The sequence below is a fragment of the Oncorhynchus tshawytscha genome, unplaced genomic scaffold (assembly GCF_018296145.1).
Source record: "Oncorhynchus tshawytscha isolate Ot180627B unplaced genomic scaffold, Otsh_v2.0 Un_contig_9597_pilon_pilon, whole genome shotgun sequence".
Taxonomy (NCBI): domain Eukaryota; kingdom Metazoa; phylum Chordata; class Actinopteri; order Salmoniformes; family Salmonidae; genus Oncorhynchus; species Oncorhynchus tshawytscha.
In genome coordinates, this window is record NW_024608553.1 from 42,501 (window position 1) to 67,158 (window position 24,658).

Here is a 24,658-nt window from a genome sequence, read left to right on the forward strand (position 1 = left end):
GTGGTTAGAGTGGAGGGGAGGCAGGTAGCCTAGTCGTTAGAGTGGAGTAGTAACCAGCAGGTAGACTAGTTAGAGCGTTGGGTGGAGGGTAGTATCCTGTATATGTCCTGGTGACATAGTGAGGGTTATGTTGTAGAGGGTAGTATACTGTATATGTCCTGGTGACATAGTGTTGTAGAGGGTAGTATCCTGTCTATGTCCTGGTGACATAGTGAGGGTTATGTTGTGGAGGGTAGTATACTGTCTATGTCCTGGTGACATAGTGAGGGTTATGTTGTAGAGGGTAGTATACTGTATATGTCCTGGTGACATAGTGTTGTAGAGGGTAGTATCCTGTCTATGTCCTGGTGACATAGTGAGGGTTATGTTGTGGAGGGTAGTATCCTGTATATGTCCTGGTGACATAGTAGGGTTATGTTGTAGAGGGTAGTATACTGTATATGTCCTGGTGACATAGTGTTGTAGAGGGTAGTATCCTGTATATGTCCTGGTGACATAGTGTTGTAGAGGGTAGTATCCTGTATATGTCCTGGTGACATAGTGTTGTAGAGGGTAGTATCCTGTATATGTCCTGGTGACATAGTGTTGTAGAGGGTAGTATCCTGTATATGTCCTGGTGACATAGTGTTGTAGAGGGTAGTATCCTGTATATGTCCTGGTGACATAGTGTTGTAGAGGGTAGTATCCTGTATATGTCCTGGTGACATAGTGTTGTAGAAGGTAGTATCCTGTATATGTCCTGGTGACATAGTGAGGGTTATGTTGTAGAGGGTAGTATACTGTATATGTCCTGGTGACATAGTGTTGTAGAGGGTAGTATCCTGTCTATGTCCTGGTGACATAGTGAGGGTTATGTTGTGGAGGGTAGTATACTGTCTATGTCCTGGTGACATAGTGTTGTAGAGGGTAGTATCCTGTATATGTCCTGGTGACATAGTGTTGTGGAGGGTAGTATCCTGTCTATGTCCTGGTGACATAGTGTTGTAAAGGGTAGTATCCTGTATATGTCCTGGTGACATAGTGTTGTAGAGGGTAGCATCCTGTATATGTCCTGGTGACATAGTGTTGTAGAGGGTAGTATCCTGTATATGTCCTGGTGACATAGTGTTGTAGAGGGTAGTATCCTGTATATGTCCTGGTGACATAGTGTTGTAAAGGGTAGTATCCTGCATATGTCCTGGTGACATAGTGTTGTAAAGGGTAGCATCCTGTATATGTCCTGGTGACATAGTGTTGTAGAGGGTAGTATCCTGTATATGTCCTGGTGACATAGTGTTGTAGAGGGTAGCATCCTGTATATGTCCTGGTGACATAGTGTTGTAGAGGGTAGTATCCTGTATATGTCCTGGTGACATAGTGTTGTAGAGGGTAGTATCCTGTATATGTCCTGGTGACATAGTGTTGTAAAGGGTAGTATCCTGTATATGTCCTGGTGACATAGTGTTGTAAAGGGTAGTATCCTGCATATGTCCTGGTGACATAGTGTTGTAAAGGGTAGCATCCTGTATATGTCCTGGTGACATAGTGTTGTAGAGGGTAGTATCCTGTATATGTCCTGGTGACATAGTGTTGTAGAGGGTAGCATCCTGTATATGTCCTGGTGACATAGTGTTGTAGAGGGTAGTATCCTGTATATGTCCTGGTGACATAGTGTTGTAGAGGGTAGTATCCTGTATATGTCCTGGTGACATAGTGTTGTAAAGGGTAGTATCCTGTATATGTCCTGGTGACATAGTGTTGTAAAGGGTAGTATCCTGTATATGTCCTGGTGACATAGTGTTGTAAAGGGTAGTATCCTGTATATGTCCTGGTGACATAGTGTTGTAGAGGGTAGTATCCTGTATATGTCCTGGTGACATAGTGTTGTAGAGGGTAGTATCCTGTATATGTCCTGGTGACATAGTGTTGTAGAGGGTAGTATCCTGTATATGTCCTGGTGACATAGTGTTGTAGAGGGTAGTATCCTGTATATGTCCTGGTGACATAGTGTTGTAGAGGGTAGTATCCTGTATATGTCCTGGTGACATAGTGTTGTAGAGGGTAGTATCCTGTATATGTCCTGGTGACATAGTGTTGTAGAGGGTAGTATCCTGTATATGTCCTGGTGACATAGTGTTGTAGAGGGTAGTATCCTGTATATGTCCTGGTGACATAGTGTTGTAGAGGGTAGTATCCTGTATATGTCCTGGTGACATAGTGTTGTAGAGGTTAGTATCCTGTATATGTCCTGGTGACATAGTGTTGTAGAGGGTAGTATCCTGTATATGTCCTGGTGACATAGTGTTGTAGAGGGTAGTATCCTGTATATGTCCTGGTGACATAGTGTTGTAGAGGGTAGTATCCTGTATATGTCCTGGTGACATAGTGTTGTAGAGGGTAGTATCCTGTATATGTCCTGGTGACATAGTGTTGTAGAGGGTAGTATCCTGTATATGACCTGGTGACATAGTGTTGTAGAGGGTAGTATCCTGTATATGTCCTGGTGACATAGTGTTGTAGAGGGTAGTATCCTGTATATGTCCTGGTGACATAGTGTTGTAGAGGGTAGTATCCTGTATATGACCTAGTGACATAGTGTTGTAGAGGGTAGTATCCTGTATATGTCCTGGTGACATAGTGTTGTAGAGGGTAGTATCCTGTATATGTCCTGGTGACATAGTGTTGTAGAGGGTAGTATCCTGTATATGTCCTGGTGACATAGTGTTGTAGAGGGTAGTATCCTGTATATGTCCTGGTGACATAGTGTTGTAGAGGGTAGTATCCTGTATATGTCCTGGTGACATAGTGTTGTAGAGGGTAGTATCCTGTATATGTCCTGGTGACATAGTGTTGTAGAGGGTAGTATACTGTATATGTCCTGGTGACATAGTGTTGTAGAGGGTAGTATCCTGTATATGTCCTGGTGACATAGTGTTGTAGAGGGTAGTATCCTGTATATGTCCTGGTGACATAGTGTTGTAGAGGGTAGTATCCTGTATATGTCCTGGTGACATAGTGTTGTAGAGGGTAGTATACTGTATATGTCCTGGTGACATAGTGTTGTAGAGGGTAGTATCCTGTATATGTCCTGGTGACATAGTGTTGTAGAGGGTAGTATCCTGTATATGTCCTGGTGACATAGTGTTGTAGAGGGTAGTATACTGTATATGTCCTGGTGACATAGTGTTGTAGAGGGTAGTATCCTGTATATGACCTGGTGACATAGTGTTGTAGAGGGTAGTATCCTGTATATGTCCTGGTGACATAGTGTTGTAGAGGGTAGTATCCTGTATATGTCCTGGTGACATAGTGTTGTAGAGGGTAGTATCCTGTATATGACCTGGTGACATAGTGTTGTAGAGGGTAGTATCCTGTATATGTCCTGGTGACATAGTGTTGTAGAGGGTAGTATCCTGTATATGACCTGGTGACATAGTGTTGTAGAGGGTAGTATCCTGTATATGTCCTGGTGACATAGTGTTGTAGAGGTAGTATCCTGTATATGTCCTGGTGACATAGTGTTGTAGAGGGTAGTATCCTGTATATGTCCTGGTGACATAGTGTTGTAGAGGGTAGTATCCTGTATATGTCCTGGTGACATAGTGTTGTAGAGGGTAGTATCCTGTATATGTCCTGGTGACATAGTGTTGTAGAGGGTAGTATCCTGTATATGACCTGGTGACATAGTGTTGTAGAGGGTAGTATCCTGTATATGTCCTGGTGACATAGTGTTGTAGAGGGTAGTATCCTGTATATGTCCTGGTGACATAGTGTTGTAGAGGGTAGTATCCTGTATATGACCTAGTGACATAGTGTTGTAGAGGGTAGTATCCTGTATATGTCCTGGTGACATAGTGTTGTAGAGGGTAGTATCCTGTATATGTCCTGGTGACATAGTGTTGTAGAGGGTAGTATCCTGTATATGTCCTGGTGACATAGTGTTGTAGAGGGTAGTATCCTGTATATGTCCTGGTGACATAGTGTTGTAGAGGGTAGTATCCTGTATATGTCCTGGTGACATAGTGTTGTAGAGGGTAGTATCCTGTATATGTCCTGGTGACATAGTGTTGTAGAGGGTAGTATACTGTATATGTCCTGGTGACATAGTGTTGTAGAGGGTAGTATCCTGTATATGTCCTGGTGACATAGTGTTGTAGAGGGTAGTATCCTGTATATGTCCTGGTGACATAGTGTTGTAGAGGGTAGTATCCTGTATATGTCCTGGTGACATAGTGTTGTAGAGGGTAGTATACTGTATATGTCCTGGTGACATAGTGTTGTAGAGGGTAGTATCCTGTATATGTCCTGGTGACATAGTGTTGTAGAGGGTAGTATCCTGTATATGTCCTGGTGACATAGTGTTGTAGAGGGTAGTATACTGTATATGTCCTGGTGACATAGTGTTGTAGAGGGTAGTATCCTGTATATGACCTGGTGACATAGTGTTGTAGAGGGTAGTATCCTGTATATGTCCTGGTGACATAGTGTTGTAGAGGGTAGTATCCTGTATATGTCCTGGTGACATAGTGTTGTAGAGGGTAGTATCCTGTATATGACCTGGTGACATAGTGTTGTAGAGGGTAGTATCCTGTATATGTCCTGGTGACATAGTGTTGTAGAGGGTAGTATCCTGTATATGTCCTGGTGACATAGTGTTGTAGAGGGTAGTATCCTGTATATGTCCTGGTGACATAGTGTTGTAGAGGGTAGTATCCTGTATATGTCCTGGTGACATAGTGTTGTAGAGGGTAGTATCCTGTATATGTCCTGGTGACATAGTGTTGTAGAGGGTAGTATCCTGTATATGTCCTGGTGACATAGTGTTGTAGAGGGTAGTATCCTGTATATGTCCTGGTGACATAGTGTTGTAGAGGGTAGTATCCTGTATATGTCCTGGTGACATAGTGTTGTAGAGGGTAGTATCCTGTATATGTCCTGGTGACATAGTGTTGTAGAGGGTAGTATCCTGTATATGTCCTGGTGACATAGTGTTGTAGAGGGTAGTATCCTGTATATGTCCTGGTGACATAGTGTTGTAGAGGGTAGTATCCTGTATATGTCCTGGTGACATAGTGTTGTAGAGGGTAGTATCCTGTATATGTCCTGGTGACATAGTGTTGTAGAGGGTAGTATCCTGTATATGTCCTGGTGACATAGTGTTGTAGAGGGTAGTATCCTGTATATGTCCTGGTGACATAGTGTTGTAGAGGGTAGTATCCTGTATATGTCCTGGTGACATAGTGTTGTAGAGGGTAGTATCCTGTATATGTCCTGGTGACATAGTGTTGTAGAGGGTAGTATCCTGTATATGTCCTGGTGACATAGTGTTGTAGAGGGTAGTATCCTGTATATGTCCTGGTGACATAGTGTTGTAGAGGGTAGTATCCTGTATATGTCCTGGTGACATAGTGTTGTAGAGGGTAGTATCCTGTATATGTCCTGGTGACATAGTGTTGTAGAGGGTAGTATCCTGTATATGTCCTGGTGACATAGTGTTGTAGAGGGTAGTATCCTGTATATGTCCTGGTGACATAGTGTTGTAGAGGGTAGTATCCTGTATATGTCCTGGTGACATAGTGTTGTAGAGGGTAGTATCCTGTATATGTCCTGGTGACATAGTGTTGTAGAGGGTAGTATCCTGTATATGTCCTGGTGACATAGTGTTGTAGAGGGTAGTATCCTGTATATGTCCTGGTGACATAGTGTTGTAGAGGGTAGTATCCTGTATATGACCTGGTGACATAGTGTTGTAGAGGGTAGTATCCTGTATATGTCCTGGTGACATAGTGTTGTAGAGGGTAGTATCCTGTATATGTCCTGGTGACATAGTGTTGTAGAGGGTAGTATCCTGTATATGTCCTGGTGACATAGTGTTGTAGAGGGTAGTATCCTGTATATGACCTGGTGACATAGTGTTGTAGAGGGTAGTATCCTGTATATGTCCTGGTGACATAGTGTTGTAGAGGGTAGTATCCTGTATATGTCCTGGTGACATAGTGTTGTAGAGGGTAGTATCCTGTATATGTCCTGGTGACATAGTGTTGTAGAGGGTAGTATCCTGTATATGTCCTGGTGACATAGTGTTGTAGAGGGTAGTATCCTGTATATGTCCTGGTGACATAGTGTTGTAGAGGGTAGTATCCTGTATATGTCCTGGTGACATAGTGTTGTAGAGGGTAGTATCCTGTATATGTCCTGGTGACATAGTGTTGTAGAGGGTAGTATCCTGTATATGTCCTGGTGACATAGTGTTGTAGAGGGTAGTATCCTGTATATGTCCTGGTGACATAGTGTTGTAGAGGGTAGTATCCTGTATATGTCCTGGTGACATAGTGTTGTAGAGGGTAGTATCCTGTATATGTCCTGGTGACATAGTGTTGTAGAGGGTAGTATCCTGTATATGTCCTGGTGACATAGTGTTGTAGAGGGTAGTATCCTGTATATGTCCTGGTGACATAGTGTTGTAGAGGGTAGTATCCTGTATATGTCCTGGTGACATAGTGTTGTAGAGGGTAGTATACTGTATATGTCCTGGTGACATAGTGTTGTAGAGGGTAGTATCCTGTATATGTCCTGGTGACATAGTGTTGTAGAGGGTAGTATCCTGTATATGTCCTGGTGACATAGTGTTGTAGAGGGTAGTATCCTGTATATGTCCTGGTGACATAGTGTTGTAGAGGGTAGTATCCTGTATATGTCCTGGTGACATAGTGTTGTAGAGGGTAGTATCCTGTATATGTCCTGGTGACATAGTGTTGTAGAGGGTAGTATACTGTATATGTCCTGGTGACATAGTGTTGTAGAGGGTAGTATCCTGTATATGTCCTGGTGACATAGTGTTGTAGAGGGTAGTATCCTGTATATGTCCTGGTGACATAGTGTTGTAGAGGGTAGTATACTGTATATGTCCTGGTGACATAGTGTTGTAGAGGGTAGTATCCTGTATATGACCTGGTGACATAGTGTTGTAGAGGGTAGTATCCTGTATATGTCCTGGTGACATAGTGTTGTAGAGGGTAGTATCCTGTATATGTCCTGGTGACATAGTGTTGTAGAGGGTAGTATCCTGTATATGACCTGGTGACATAGTGTTGTAGAGGGTAGTATCCTGTATATGTCCTGGTGACATAGTGTTGTAGAGGGTAGTATCCTGTATATGTCCTGGTGACATAGTGTTGTAGAGGGTAGTATCCTGTATATGTCCTGGTGACATAGTGTTGTAGAGGGTAGTATCCTGTATATGTCCTGGTGACATAGTGTTGTAGAGGGTAGTATCCTGTATATGTCCTGGTGACATAGTGTTGTAGAGGGTAGTATCCTGTATATGTCCTGGTGACATAGTGTTGTAGAGGGTAGTATCCTGTATATGTCCTGGTGACATAGTGTTGTAGAGGGTAGTATCCTGTATATGTCCTGGTGACATAGTGTTGTAGAGGGTAGTATCCTGTATATGTCCTGGTGACATAGTGTTGTAGAGGGTAGTATCCTGTATATGTCCTGGTGACATAGTGTTGTAGAGGGTAGTATCCTGTATATGTCCTGGTGACATAGTGTTGTAGAGGGTAGTATCCTGTATATGTCCTGGTGACATAGTGTTGTAGAGGGTAGTATCCTGTATATGTCCTGGTGACATAGTGTTGTAGAGGCTAGTATCCTGTATATGTTCTGGTGACATAGTGTTGTAGAGGGTAGTATCTTGTATATGTCCTGGTGACATAGTGTTGTAGAGGGTAGTATCTTGTATATGTCCTGGTGACATAGTGTTGTAGAGGGTAGTATCTTGTATATGTCCTGGTGACATAGTGTTGTAGAGGCTAGTATCCTGTATGTGTCCTGGTGACATAGTGTTGTAGAGGGTAGTATCCTGTATATGTCCTGGTGACATAGTGTTGTAGAGGGTAGTATCCTGTATATGTCCTGGTGACATAGTGTTGTAGAGGGTAGTATCCTGTATATGACCTGGTGACATAGTGTTGTAGAGGGTAGTATCCTGTATATGTCCTGGTGACATAGTGTTGTAGAGGGTAGTATCCTGTATATGTCCTGGTGACATAGTGTTGTAGAGGGTAGTATCCTGTATATGTCCTGGTGACATAGTGTTGTAGAGGGTAGTATCCTGTATATGACCTGGTGACATAGTGTTGTAGAGGGTAGTATCCTGTATATGTCCTGGTGACATAGTGTTGTAGAGGGTAGTATCCTGTATATGTCCTGGTGACATAGTGTTGTAGAGGGTAGTATCCTGTATATGTCCTGGTGACATAGTGTTGTAGAGGGTAGTATCCTGTATATGTCCTGGTGACATAGTGTTGTAGAGGGTAGTATCCTGTATATGTCCTGGTGACATAGTGTTGTAGAGGGTAGTATCCTGTATATGTCCTGGTGACATAGTGTTGTAGAGGGTAGTATCCTGTATATGTCCTGGTGACATAGTGTTGTAGAGGGTAGTATCCTGTATATGTCCTGGTGACATAGTGTTGTAGAGGGTAGTATCCTGTATATGTCCTGGTGACATAGTGTTGTAGAGGGTAGTATCCTGTATATGTCCTGGTGACATAGTGTTGTAGAGGGTAGTATCCTGTATATGTCCTGGTGACATAGTGTTGTAGAGGGTAGTATCCTGTATATGTCCTGGTGACATAGTGTTGTAGAGGGTAGTATCCTGTATATGTCCTGGTGACATAGTGTTGTAAAGGGTAGTATCCTGTATATGTCCTGGTGACATAGTCTGTGTATTATATTCTCACCTGCTCGTCTGTTCTAACTCTCTCTCTCTCTCTCTCTCTCTCTCTCTCTCTCTCTCTCTCTCTCTCTCTCTCTCTCTCTCTCTCTCTCTCTCTCTCCCCCTCTCTCTCTCTCTCTCCCCCTCTCTCTCTCTCTCTCTCTTGCTCTCTCCCTCTCTCTCCTCTCTCTCTCTCCCTCTCCTCTCTCACCTCTCTCTTCTCTCCCCCACTCTCTTTCTCTCTCCTCTCTCTCCCTCTCTCTCTCTCTCGCTCTCCCCCTCTCCTCTCTCTCTCTCTCTCTCTCTCTCTCTCCTTTCTCTCTCCCCCACTTGTCTCTTTTATCCCTCTCCTCTCTCTCCCTCCCTCTCCTCCCTCCAGATGATCAACGTGCTGACCGGTGATGGCTACAGGATGTTTGAGGCTGTGCTGTTTGGTACCTTCCTGCTGTGTATCCCTGTGCTACTGACCGCCTGTATGAGTCTCGTCTACCTCATCTTCATCCCCTGTACACTCTAGGATACACTGCCCTCATAGGAGTCTCTGTCTACCTCATCTTCATCCCCATACAGGTACTAACGCTCATAGGAGTCTCTGTCTAGCTCATCTTCATCCCCATACAGGTTCTAACGCTCATAGGAGTCTCTGTCTACCTCATCTTCATCTCCATACAGGTACTAACACTCATAGGAGTCTCTGTCTACCTCATCTTCATCCCCATACAGCTACTAACCCTCATAGGAGTCTCTGTCTACCTCATCTTCATCTCCATACAGGTACTAACACTCATAGGAGTCTCTGTCTACCTCATCTTCATCCCCATACAGGTACTAACCCTCATAGGAGTCTCTGTCTACCTCATCTTCATCACCACACAGGTACTAACCCTCATAGGAGTCTCTGTCTACCTCATCTTCATCCCCATACAGGTACTAACCCTCATAGGAGTCTCTGTCTACCTCATCTTCATCCCCATACAGGAACTAACCCTCATAGGAGTCTCTGTCTACCTCATCTTCATCCCCAAACAGGTACTAACCCTAACCCTCATAGGGGTCTCTGTCTACCTCATCTTCATCCCCATACAGGAACCAACCCTCATAGGAGTCTCTGTCTACCTCATCTTCATCCCCAAACAGGTACTAACCCTAACCCTCATAGGAGTCTCTGTCTACCTCATCTTCATCACCACACAGGTACTAACCCTCATAGGAGTCTCTGTCTACCTCATCTTCATCCCCATACAGGTACTAACCCTCATAGGAGTCTCTGTCTACCTCGTCTTCATCCCCATACAGGAACTAACCCTAACCCTCATAGGAGTCTCTGTGACTGACCAGTATGCTATTCTGTTGTCTGTTGTTTACCATGGGCCAGACTGACCAGTATGTTGTTGTGTTGTCTGTTGTTTACCATGGACCAGACTGACCAGTATGTTGAAGTATTGTCTGTAGTTTACCTTGGGCCAGACTGACCAGTATGTCATTGGGTTGTCTGTAGATTACCTTGGGCCAGACTGACCAGTATGTCGTTGTGTCGTCTGTAGTTTTTCATGGCCAGACTGACCAGTATGTCATTGTGTCGTCTGTAGTTTTTCATGGCCAGACTGACCAGTATGTCGTTGTGTCGTCTGTAGTTTTTCATGGCCAGACTGACCAGTATGTCATTGTGTCGTCTGTAGTTTTCATGGCCAGACTGACCATTATGTCGTTGTGTCGTCTGTAGTTTTCATGGCCAGACTGACCAGTATGTCGTTGTGTCGTCTGTAGTTTTTCATGGCCAGACTGACCAGTATGTCATTGTGTCGTCTGTAGTTTTTCATGGCCAGACTGACCAGTATGTCGTTGTGTCGTCTGTAGTTTTTCATGGCCAGACTGACCAGTATGTCGTTGTGTCGTCTGTAGTTTTTCATGGCCAGACTGACCAGTATGTCGTTGTGTCGTCTGTAGTTTTTCATGGCCAGACTGACCAGTATGTCGTTGTGTCGTCTGTAGTTTTTCATGGCCAGACTGACCAGTATGTCGTTGTGTCGTCTGTAGTTTTTCATGGCCAGACTGACCAGTATGTCGTTGTGTCGTCTGTAGTTTTTCATGGCCAGACTGACCAGTATGTCGTTGTGTCGTCTGTAGTTTACCTTGGGCCAGACTGACCAGTATGTCGTTGTGTCGTCTGTAGTTTACCTTGGGCCAGACTGACCAGTATGTTGTTGTGTTGTCTGTAGTTTTCATGGCCAGACTGACCAGTATGTCGTTGTGTCGTCTGTAGTTTACCTTGGGCCAGACTGACCAGTATGTCGTTGTGTCGTCTGTAGTTTTTCATGGCCAGACTGACCAGTATGTTGTTGTGTTGTCTGTAGTTTACCATGGGCCAGACTGACCAGTATGTCATCGTATTGTCTGTAGTTTACCTTGGGCCAGACTGACCAGTATGTCGTTGTGTTGTCTGTAGATTACCTTGGGCCAGACTGACCAGTATGTCGTTGTGTTGTCTGTAGATTACCTTGGGCCAGACTGACCAGTATGTTGTTGTGTCGTCTGTAGTTTTCATGGCCAGACTGACCAGTATGTCGTTGTGTCGTCTGTAGTTTTTCATGGCCAGACTGATCCAAGTGTTCAGGAGGAAAGCAGTGAGCGTCACAGACACTCGTGTCCGCACCATGAACGAGGTTCTCACCTGCATCAAACTCATCAAGATGTATGCCTGGGAAACCTCCTTCGAGAAGAAAATCACCGGTAAGGAAGAGTAGGGTCACCACAGGGTGTAGGGAAGGTATCTAAAGAGGATACTGAAGGTGTTTATTGGCCAAATACCATTTCCTGATAATATAGTAATGTGTAGATCTGAATGAAAAAAAACATTTTGAATCCTTTTTAGTTGTAATTTTAAAGCAGAAACATTTGAATAAAGTTCAAAGGTGTGTAGACTTTCTACAGGCACTGTCGATACTAGTATATTATTAGAGTTCTATGGTCACTGTCGATGCTAGTATATTATTAGAGTTCTATAGTCACTGTACATACTAGTATATTATTAGAGTTCTATGGTCACTGTACATACTAGTATATTATTAGAGTTCTATAGTCACTGTCGATGCTAGTATATTATTATAGTTCTATAGTCACTGTACATACTAGTATATTATAGTTCTATAGTAGTATATTATATTATTAGAGTTCTATAGTCACTGTACATACTAGTATATTATTAGAGTTCTATAGTCACTGTACATACTAGTATATTATTAGAGTTCTATAGTCACTGTACATACTAGTATATTATTAGAGTTCTATAGTCACTGTATATACTAGTATATTATTAGAGTTCTATAGTCACTGTACATACTAGTATATTATTAGAGTTCTATAGTCACTGTACATACTAGTATATTATTAGAGTTCTATAGTCACTGTACATACTAGTATATTATTAGAGTTCTATAGTCACTGTACATACTAGTATATTATTAGAGTTCTATAGTCACTGTACATACTAGTATATTATTAGAGTTCTATAGTCACTGTATATTATTACATACTAGTATATTATTAGAGTTCTATAGTCACTGTACATACTAGTATATTATTAGAGTTCTATAGTCACTGTACATACTAGTATATTATTAGAGTTCTATAGTCACTGTACATACTAGTATATTATTAGAGTTCTATAGTCACTGTACATACTAGTATATTATTAGAGTTCTATAGTCACTGTACATACTAGTATATTATTAGAGTTCTATAGTCACTGTAGATACTAGTATATTATTAGAGTTCTATAGTCACTGTACATACTAGTATATTATTAGAGTTCTATGGTCACTGTACATACTAGTATATTATTAGAGTTCTATAGTCACTGTACATACTAGTATATTATTAGAGTTCTATAGTCACTGTACATACTAGTATATTATTAGAGTTCTATAGTCACTGTACATACTAGTATATTATTAGAGTTCTATAGTCACTGTACATACTAGTATATTATTAGAGTTCTATAGTCACTGTACATACTAGTATATTATTAGAGTTCTATAGTCACTGTATATACTAGTATATTATTAGAGTTCTATAGTCACTGTACATACTAGTATATTATTAGAGTTCTATAGTCACTGTACATACTAGTATATTATTAGAGTTCTATAGTCACTGTACATACTAGTATATTATTAGAGTTCTATAGTCACTGTACATACTAGTATATTATTAGAGTTCTATAGTCACTGTACATACTAGTATATTATTAGAGTTCTATAGTCACTGTACATACTAGTATATTATTAGAGTTCTATAGTCACTGTACATACTAGTATATTATTAGAGTTCTATAGTCACTGTACATACTAGTATATTATTAGAGTTCTATAGTCACTGTACATACTAGTATATTATTAGAGTTCTATAGTCACTGTAGATACTAGTATATTATTAGAGTTCTATAGTCACTGTACATACTAGTATATTATTAGAGTTCTATAGTCACTGTACATACTAGTATATTATTAGAGTTCTATAGTCACTGTAGATACTAGTATATTATTAGAGTTCTATAGTCACTGTACATACTAGTATATTATTAGAGTTCTATGGTCACTGTATATACTAGTATATTATTAGAGTTCTATAGTCACTGTACATACTAGTATATTATTAGAGTTCTATAGTCACTGTACATACTAGTATATTATTAGAGTTCTATAGTCACTGTACATACTAGTATATTATTAGAGTTCTATAGTCACTGTACATACTAGTATATTATTAGAGTTCTATAGTCACTGTACATACTAGTATATTATTAGAGTTCTATAGTCACTGTAGATACTAGTATATTATTAGAGTTCTATAGTCACTGTACATACTAGTATATTATTAGAGTTCTATGGTCACTGTATATACTAGTATATTATTAGAGTTCTATAGTCACTGTACATACTAGTATATTATTAGAGTTCTATAGTCACTGTACATACTAGTATATTATTAGAGTTCTATAGACACTGTACATACTAGTATATTATTAGAGTTCTATAGTCACTGTACATACTAGTATATTATTAGAGTTCTATAGACACTGTACATACTAGTATATTATTAGAGTTCTATAGTCACTGTACATACTAGTATATTATTAGAGTTCTCAAACATTTGGTATAAATCTTTACTAGAGCGTTATTTACAGTGTGTACAGTGTGTCTGGATATAGTGCCATATAAAGGGAATAGGGATCCATTTTGGACACATTCCATATCTGCCTCCCTGTGTTTCCCCATCAGACATCAGGAAGAATGAGAAGCAGCTGCTGGAGATGGCTGGCTACATCCAGAGTATCAACTCCTCCATCACAACCATCATCCCCACCCTGGCAACCATCCTCACCTTCGTAGTCCACACCCTGCTGGGCCTGCCCCTAAGCTCCTCGGAAGTGAGTAGTATACCTAATGCATAGTCCTAATGCCTAGTCCTAGTACCTAGTCCTAATACCTAGACCTAATACCTAGTCCTAATGCCTAGTCCTAATACCTAGTCCTAATACCTAGTCCTAACACCTTGTCCTAATACCTAGACCTAATACATAGACCTAATGCCTAGTCCTAGTACCTAGTCCTAATACCTTGTCCTAATACCTAGTCCTAATACCTAGTCCTAATATCTAGACCTAGTCCTAATACCTAGACCTAATACCTAGTCCTAATACCTGGTCATAATACCTGGTCCTAATACCTAGTCCTATTACATAGACCTAATACCTAGACCTAGTCCTAATACCTAGTCCTAACACCTAGTCCTAATACCTAGTCCTAACACCTAGTCCTAATACCTAGACCTAATACCTAGTCCTAGTCCTAATACCTAGTCCTAATACCTAGACCTAGTCCTAATACCTAGACCTTGTCCTAATACCTGGTCCTAATACCTAGTCCTAATACCTATACCTAATACCTGGTCCTAATACCTAGTCCTAATACCTAGACCTAGTCCTAATACCTAGTCCTTATACCTAGACCTAATACCTAGTCCTAATACCTGGTCCTAATACCTAGACCTAGTCCTAATACCTAGTCCTAATACCTAGTCCTAATACCTAGACCTAGTCCTAATACCTAGTCCTAATACCTGGTCTTAATACCTGGTTCTAATACCTAGACCTAATACCTAGACCTAATACCTAGTCCTAATACCTTGTCCTAATACCTAGACCTAATACCTAGTCCTAGTCCTAATACCTAGTCCTAATACCTAGACCTAGTCCTAATACCTAGACCTAGTCCTAATACCTGGTCCTAATACCTGGTCCTAATACCTGGTCCTAATACCTAGACATAATACCTATACCTAATACCTAGACCTAATACCTAGACCTAGTCCTAATACCTAGACCTAATACCTAGACCTAGTCCTAATACCTAGACCTAATACATAGACCTACCACTTAGACCTAATCCTAATACCTAGACCTAATACCTGGTCCTAATGCCTAGTCCGAATACCTAGTCCTAATACCTAGTCCTAATACCTAGTCCTAATACCTAGACCTAATACCTAGTCCTCATACCTGGTCCTAATACCTGGTCCTAATACCTAGTCCTAATACCTAGACCTAGTCCTAATACCTAGTCCTAATACCTAGACCTAATACCTAGACCTAATGCCTAGTCCTAGTCCTAATACCTGGTCCTAATACCTAGACCTAATACCTAGTCCTAATACCTAGTCCTAACACCTAGACCTAGTCCTAATACCTATTCCTAATACCTGGTCCTAATACCTGGTCCTAATACCTAGTCCTAATACCTAGTCCTAATACCTGGTCCTAATACCTGGTCCTAATACCTAGTCCTAATACCTAGTCCTAATACCTAGTCCTAATACCTAGACCTAATACCTGGTCCTAATACCTAGTCCTAATACCTAGTCCTAATACCTAGTCCTAATACCTAGTCCTAATAACTAGACCTAATACCTAGTCCTAATACCTAGACCTAATACCTAGTCCTAATACCTAGACCTAGTCCTAATACCTAGACCTAATACCTAGTCCTAATTCCTAGTCCTAATACCTAGACCTAGTACCTAGACCTAATACCTAGTCCTAATGCCTGGTCCTAATACCTAGTCCTAATACCTAGACCTAATACCTGGTCCTAATACCTAGTCCTAATAGATAGACCTAATACATAGACCTAATGCCTAGTCCTAATGCCTAGACCTAATACCTAGTCCTAATACCTATACCTAGTCCTAATAGATAGACCTAATACATAGTCCTAATACCTAGTCCTAATACCTAGACCTAATACCTAGTCCTAATACCTAGACCTAATACATAGTCCTAATACCTAGTCCTAATACCTATACCTAGTCCTAATAGATAGACCTAATACATAGTCCTAATACCTAGACCTAATACCTAGACCTAATACCTATACCTAGTCCTAATACCTAGTCCTAATACCTAGTCCTAATACCTATACCTAATACATAGTCCTAATACCTAGTCCTAATACCTATACCTAATACATAGTCCTAATACCTAGTCCTAATACCTAGTCCTAATACCTATACCTAATACCTAGTCCTAATACCTAATCCTAATACCTATACCTAATACATAGTCCTAATACCTAGTCCTAATACCTAGTCCTAATACCTAGACCTAATACCTAGTCCTAATACCTAGACCTAATACATAGTCCTAATACCTAGTCCTAATACCTATACCTAGTCCTAATAGTTAGACCTAATACATAGTCCTAATACCTAGACCTAATACCTAGTCCTAATACCTATACCTAGTCCTAATAGATAGACCTAATACATAGTCCTAATACCTAGTCCTAATACCTAGTCCTAATACCTAGACCTAATACCTAGTCCTAATACCTAATCGCCATCTTGTTTTTACCAGGCTGTTACCCTAATCGCCATCTTGTTTTTACCAGGCTGTTACCCTTATCGCCATCTTGTTTTTACCAGGCTGTTACCCTAATCGCCATCTTGTTTTTACCAGGCTGTTACCCTAATCGCCATCTTGTTTTTACCAGGCTGTTACCCTAATCGCCATCTTGTTTTTACCAGGCTGTTACCCTAATCGCCATCTTGTTTTTACCAGGCTGTTACCCTTATCGCCATCTTGTTTTTACCAGGCTGTTACCTAATCGCCATCTTGTTTTTACCAGGCTGTTACCCTAATCGCCATCTTGTTTTTACCAGGCTGTTACCTAATCGCCATCTTAATCGCCATCTTTTTACCAGGCTGTTACCCTTATCGCCATCTTGTTTTTACCAGGCTGTTACCCTAATCGCCATCTTGTTTTTACCAGGCTGTTACCCTAATCGCCATCTTGTTTTTACCAGGCTGTTACCCTAATCGCCATCTTGTTTTTACCAGGCTGTTACCCTAATCGCCATCTTGTTTTTACCAGGCTGTTACCCTAATCGCCATCTTGTTTTTACCAGGCTGTTACCCTAATCGCCATCTTGTTTTTACCAGGCTGTTACCCTAATCGCCATCTTGTTTTTACCAGGCTGTTACCCTAATCGCCATCTTGTTTTTACCAGGCTGTTACCCTAATCGCCATCTTGTTTTTACCAGGCTGTTACCACAATCGCCATCTTGTTTTAACCAGGCTTTTACCACAATCGCCATCTTTAACTCCATGCGGTTCTCCCTGGGGTTGCTGCCGTTCTCTGTCAAAGCCATAGCCGAGGGACTGGTATCGCTAGCCCGGCTAAAGGTCAGCCTCCTCTCCTTTAAAACATTATCAATCATCAACTTCATCCTCGTACCATATATCATGAAGCACATGAAGCATTTCTGTTATCAGTCTCTTTGTAGCGTGAAGATAAGCTCTGCGTGTTTACTGTGTGTGTGTGTTTGCTGTGTGTTTACTGTGTTGTGTGTTTACTGTGTGTGTGTGTGTGTGGGTTTGTATACTTTGTATGTGTGTAAATCTACATGTTTACATTTGTGATTATTTGTGTGTGTGTGTGTGTGTGTGTGTGCCTGCGTGTGTGTGTGTGTGTGTGGGGGGTTGTGTTTGTGTGTGTGTGCGTGCCTCTTGTGTGTGTGGGGGGTTGTGTGTGGGGTGTGTGTGTGTGTGTGTGTGTGTGTGTGGGGGGCGTTGTGTGTGTGTGTGGGGTGTGCATGTCCACTCTGGTGTGTGTGTGTGTGTGTGTGGGGGGTTGTGTATGTGTGTGTGCGTGCGTGTGCGTGTCCACTCTCTCTGTGTGTGTGTGTGTGTGTGTGTGTGTGTATGTGTGTGTGCGTGCATGTGCGTGTCCACTCTGTGTGTGTGTGTGTGTGTGTAGAAACTGCTGATGACACAGAACCCAGACTCGTACCTGGTCCAGAGACACGGGTCCTCCTCGGCCCTGGTCATGGAGAAGGCAACATTCACCTGGGCCAGGCCTGAAGGACCGACAACCACTACGGCACCAGGCACCACAGCCTCTCTGAAGGGAGGGAAGGTGGAACCACAGGGCCAGAACGGGACTCACACACCGGGCAAGACCGAGGCCAAGCCCACCCTGAGAAACATCTCCTTCAACCTGCCTAAGGTAGGTGCTGGTTGGGGTTAGATAGGGCTTATGATTGGGTGAGATGGGGTCTGGGTTAGATAGGGCTTTTGATTGGGTGAGATGGGGTGAGTGGGGTCTGGGTTAGATAGGGCTTTTGATTGGGTTAGAATGGGTGAGTGGGGTCTGGGTTAGATAGGGCTTTTTATTGGGTTAGATGGGGTGAGTGGGGTCTGGGTTAGATAGGGCTTTTGATTGGGTTAGATGGGGTGAGTGGGGTCTGGGTTAGATAGGGCTTTTGATTGGGTTAGAATGGGTGAGTGGGGTCTGGGTTAGATAGGGCTTTTTATTGGGTGAGATGGGGTGAGTGGGGTCTGGGTTAGATAGGGCTTTTGATTGGGTTAGATTGGGTGAGTGGGGTCTGGGTTAGATAGGGCTTTTGATTGGGTTAGAATGGGTGAGTGGGGTCTGGGTTAGATAGGGCTTTTTATTGGGTGAGATGGGGTGAGTGGGGTCTGGGTTAGGTGAGGTAAGCAGGGGTCAGAGTTAGATGAGGTAAGCAGGGGTCAGAGTTAGATGAGGTAAGCAGGGGTCAGAGTTAATATAGGTTAAGCAGGGGTCAGAGTTAATATAGGTTAAGCAGGGGTCAGAGTTAGATGAGGTAAGCAGGGGTCAGAGTTAGATGAGGTTAATCAGGGGTTAGAGTTAGATGAGGTTAAGCAGGGGTCAGAGTTAGATGAGGTTAAGCAGGGGTCAGAGTTAGATGAGGTTAATCAGGGGTCAGAGTTAGAGTTAGATGAGGTTAAGCAGGGGTCAGAGTTAGATGAGGTAAGCAGGGGTCAGAGTTAGATGAGGTTAAGCAGGGGTCAGAGTTAGATGAGGTAAGCAGGGGTCAGAGTTAGATGAGGTAAGCAGGGGTCAGAGTTAGATGAGGTAAGCAGGGGTCAGAGTTAAGATAAGGTAAGCAGGGGTCAGATTTCGGTGGGATTAGCAGGGGTCGGAGTTATGTGATTGATTACTGATGACTGTTTGCCTTTTTAGGGAAACCTGCTTGGTATCTGTGGCAACGTGGGAAGTGGGAAGACATCGCTGATATCGAGCATCTTAGAACAGGTTCAAAGTGTTTGTTACCACTTATCAGTTACATGTTCACGGATACAACGAATACATGCCACAGAGAATAAATGCATCACTATGACTGAAAAGTGGCAGACATGGTCAAATGAATTGTCTCATCCAAAGATTCTTCCAAAAAAGTGTATTAAGTAATGTTTTGTGTTGCGTGATATGTTCCCCAGATGCACCTGCAGCATGGTTCAGTCACAGCAGACGGAGAGTTTGCCTATGTTTCCCAGCAGGCCTGGATCTTCCACGGTACGGTCCAAGATAATATCTTGATGGGGGAACCCTTCAACCAGACCAGGTAGTGTTACTGTTACTGTTCTCCTTTACTTTACCTGGTCAGGTAATGTTACTGTGGTCTGTTCTCCTTTACCTGGTCAGGTAATGTTACTATGGTCTGTTCTCCTTTACTTTACCTGGTCAGGTAATGTTACTATGGTCTGTTCTCCTTTACTTTACCTGGCCAGGTAATATTACTGTGGTCTGTTCTCCTTTACTTTACCTGGCCAGGTAATGTTACTGTGGTCTGTTCTCCTTTACTTTACCTGGCCAGGTAATGTTACTGTGGTCTGTTCTCCTTTACTTTACCTGGCCAGGTAATGTTACTGTGGTCTGTTCTCCTTTACTTTACCTGGCCAGGTAATGTTACTGTGGTCTGTTCTCCTTTACTTTACCTGGCCAGGTAATGTTACTGTGGTCTGTTCTCCTTTACTTTACCTGGCCAGGTAATGTTACTGTGGTCTGTTCTCCTTTACTTTACCTGGCCAGGTAATGTTACTGTGGTCTGTTCTCCTTTACTTTACCTGGCCAGGTAATGTTACTGTGGTCTGTTCTCCTTTACTTTACCTGGCCAGGTAATGTTACTGTGGTCTGTTCTCCTTTACTCTACCTGGCCAGGTAATGTTACTGTGGTCTGTTCTCCTTTACTTTACCTGGCCAGGTAATGTTACTGTGGTCTGTTCTCCTTTACTTTACCTGGCCAGGTAATGTTACTGTGGTCTGTTCTCCTTTACTTTACCTGGCCAGGTAATGTTACTGTGGTCTGTTCTCCTTTACCTGGCCAGGTAATGTTACTGTGGTCTGTTCTCCTTTACTTTACCTGGCCAGGTAATATTACTGTGGTCTGTTCTCCTTTACTCTACCTGGCCAGGTAATGTTACTGTGGTCTGTTCTCCTTTACCTGGCCAGGTAATGTTACTGTGGTCTGTTCTCCTTTACTTTACCTGGCCAGGTAATGTTACTGTGGTCTGTTCTCCTTTACTTTACCTGGCCAGGTAATGTTACTGTGGTCTGTTCTCCTTTACTTTACCTGGCCAGGTAATGTTACTGTGGTCTGTTCTCCTTTACTTTACCTGGCCAGGTAATGTTACTGTGGTCTGTTCTCCTTTACTTTACCTGGCCAGGTAATGTTACTGTGGTCTGTTCTCCTTTACTTTACCTGGCCAGGTAATGTTACTGTGGTCTGTTCTCCTTTACTTTACCTGGTCAGGTAATGTTACTGGTCTGTAATATTACTGTGGTCTGTTCTCTGAATGAATTTACTTTACCTGGCCAGGTAATGTTACCATGGTCTGTTCTCCTTTACTTTACCTGGCCAGGTTCTCCTGAATGAATGAATGAATCCCTGATAACCCATGTTGTTCTCCAGAATGAATCCCTGATAACCATGTTGTTCTCCAGAATGAATCCCTGATAACCATGTTGTTCTCCAGAATGAATCCCTGATAACCATGTTGTTCTCCAGAATGAATCCCTGATAACCCATGTTGTTCTCCAGAATGAATCCCTGATAACCATGTTGTTCTCCAGAATGAATCCCTGATAACCCATGTTGTTCTCCAGAATGAATCCCTGATAACCCATGTTGTTCTCCAGAATGAATCCCTGATAAACCATGTTGTTCTCCAGAATGAATCCCTGATAACCATGTTGTTCTCCAGAATGAATCCCTGATAACCATGTTGTTCTCCAGAATGAATCCCTGATAACCCATGTTGTTCTCCAGAATGAATCCCTGATAACCATGTTGTTCTCCTGAATTAAGTGTCTTAATTATTATTGCACATTTTTGTCATTCGTAAAGGTATGACAAAGTCATCAGTGCCTGTAGCCTGATGCCAGATCTGGCTATTCTTCCCTATGGCGATCAAACTGAGGTAAGGGCTTACATATATCCAGGGTTTGAGTCATTCATTTGATGCTCGAGCTTAGAACGTCTTTTGACTTTCAAATAACAGGGCCCGAACCTGGACGCTACCGACTGGGTTTTCTCTGTAGATAGATGAACAGGGCCCGAACCTGGACGCTACCGACTGGGTTTTCTCTGTAGATAGATGAACAGGGCCCAAACCCAGACGCTACCGACTGTGTTTTCTCTGTAGATAGATGAACAGGGCCCGAACCTGGACGCTACCGACTGGGTTTTCTCTGTAGATAGATGAACAGGGCCCGAACCTGGACGCTACCGACTGGGTTTTCTCTGTAGATAGATGAACAGGGCCCGAACCTGGACGCTACCGACTGGGTTTTCTCTGTAGATAGATGAACAGGGCCCGAACCTGGACGCTACCGACTGGGTTTTCTCTGTAGACAGATGAACAGGGCCCTGTAGACAGAACCTGGACACTACCGACTGGGTTTTCTCTGTAGATAGATGAACAGGGCCCGAACCTGGACGCTACCGACTGGGTTTTCTCTGTAGATAGATGAACAGGGCCCGAACCTGGACGCTACCGACTGGGTTTTCTCTGTAGATAGATGAACAGGGCCCGAACCTGGACGCTACCGACTGGGTTTTCTCTGTAGATAGATGAACAGGGCCCGAACCTGGACGCTACCGACTGGGTTTTCTCTGTAGATAGATGAACAGGGCCCAGACCTGTAGATAGATGAACAGGGCCCGAACCTGGACGCTACCGACTGGGTTTTCTCTGTAGACAGATGAACAGGGCCCGAACCTGGACGCTACTGACTGGGTTTTCTCTGTAGATAGATGAACAGGGCCCGAACCCGGACGCTACCGGCTGGGTTTTCTCTGTAGATAGATGAACAGGGCCTGAAACCTAGTCGGTAGTGTCCGGGTTTCTCTGTAGATAGATGAACAGGGGAGCTAGACTTGTTTAACTCTCTGTAGATAGATGAGGTCCTGTAGATACAGTGATGTCTGAACCTGTTTTTCTAGACAGATGAACAGGGCCCGAACCTGACGCTACTGACTGGGTTTTCTCTGTAGATAGATGAACAGGGCCCGAATTGCTGGTTCTGTAGATAGGTGAGTGATGTCTGAACCTGTTCTGTTCTGACTTGGTTGTATTGCTGGTTCTGTAGATAGGTGAGTGATGTCTGAACCTGTTCTGTTCTGACTGGGTTGTATTGCTGGTTCTGTAGATAGGTGAGTGATGTCTGAACCTGTTCTGTTCTGACTGGGTTGTATTGCTGGATCTGTAGATAGGTGAGCGAGGCCTGAACCTGTCTGGGGGTCAGAAGCAGAGGATCAGTCTGGCCAGAGCGGTCTACTCCAACAAAGACATCATCCTGCTGGACGACCCTCTGTCTGCTGTGGACGCCCACGTAGGGAAACACATCTTTGAGGAATGTATCAAGAAGACCCTGAAGGGGAAGAGTATTATCCTGGTCACCCATCAACTACAGGTAGGGAGTCCCATCAACTACAGGTAGGGAGTCCCATCAACTACAGGTAGGGAGTCCCATCAACTACAGGTAGGGAGTCCCATCAACTACAGGTAGGGAGTCCCATCAACTACAGGTAGGGAGTCCCATCAACTACAGGTAGGGAGTCCCATCAACTACAGGTAGGGAGTCCCATCAACTACAGGTAGGGAGTCCCATCAACTACAGGTAGGGAGTCACTGCTGGTTACGAGCTGACAGTTACGTTTCCCTTGATTATCTCACTCGTTTCGGAATGTGCAGTTTTTAATTGCGTCTTTGTCTTTATATAATTTAAAGACCTTGTAGCCGTGTCACTCTTGGGTGTATTCATGGTGTGTTCAGGACCTAGGGTTGCAAAAACTTCTCCCAGAGTTCACAGTTTTTTTTCAGAGTTTCTGTTCTGGAAGGATTCTCGGTGGAAATATAGGAGGGAATAAGGAACGGGAATCTTTCACCTGGGAATCCTTCAACCAGGATTTATGGAAAAAAACGGGAGGAATAAAAGAATATCCAGAGTTTTTTAACCCCGCCAGAAACTCCCTAACAACAGGGTAGAGAACCAATCCAATCCAATGTATTGGTCACATGCTTCGTAAAACAACAGGGTAGAGAACCAATCCAATCCAATGTATTGGTCACATGCTTCGTAAAACAACAGGTGTAGACTAACAGTGAAATGCTGACTTCCCAACAATTCAGAGAACATTTTTAGAAAATTATAGAATATAGTGACACAAGGAATAAATCCACAATGAATAACGATAACATGGCTGTATACACTGGGTACCAGTACTGAGTCAATGTGCAGGGGTACGAGGTAATAACATGGCTGTATATATACACCATAGGAAGGGTGTCTGTATCAATACACCCAGTCACTACGAAGATACAGACACCCTTCCTAACTTTGGATGGTGTATCAATACACCCAGTCACTACAAAGATACAGACACCCTTCCTAACTTTGGATGGTGTATCAATACACCCAGTCACTACAAAGATACAGACACCCTTCCTAACTTTGGATGGTGTATCAATACACCCAGTCACTACAAAGATACAGACACCCTTCCTAACTTTGGATGGTGTATCAATACACCCAGTCACTACGAAGATACAGACACCCTTCCTAACTTTGGATGGTGTATCAATACACCCAGTCACTACAAAGATACAGACACCCTTCCTAACTTTGGATGGTGTATCAATACACCCAGTCACTACGAAGATACAGACACCCTTCCTAACTTTGGATGGTGTATCAATACACCCAGTCACTACAAAGATACAGACACCCTTCCTAACTTTGGATGGTGTATCAATACACCCAGTCACTACGAAGATACAGACACCCTTCCTAACTTTGGATGGTGTATCAATACACCCAGTCACTACAAAGATACAGACACCCTTCCTAACTTTGGATGGTGTATCAATACACCCAGTCACTATGAAGATACAGACACCCTTCCTAACTTTGGATGGTGTATCAATACACCCAGTCACTATGAAGATACAGACACCCTTCCTAACTTTGGATGGTGTATCAATACACCCAGTCACTATGAAGATACAGACACCCTTCCTAACTTTGGATGGTGTATCAATACACCCAGTCACTATGAAGATACAGACACCCTTC

At 42.7% G+C, this 24,658-nt stretch overlaps 1 pseudogene; it reads left to right on the forward strand.

Moving 5' to 3' along the window:
- LOC121843613 overlaps nucleotides 1-22,996 on the forward strand; it is a 51,328-nt pseudogene extending 28,332 nt beyond the window's left edge.
- The last annotated feature ends 1,662 nt before the right edge of the window (nucleotides 22,997-24,658 follow it).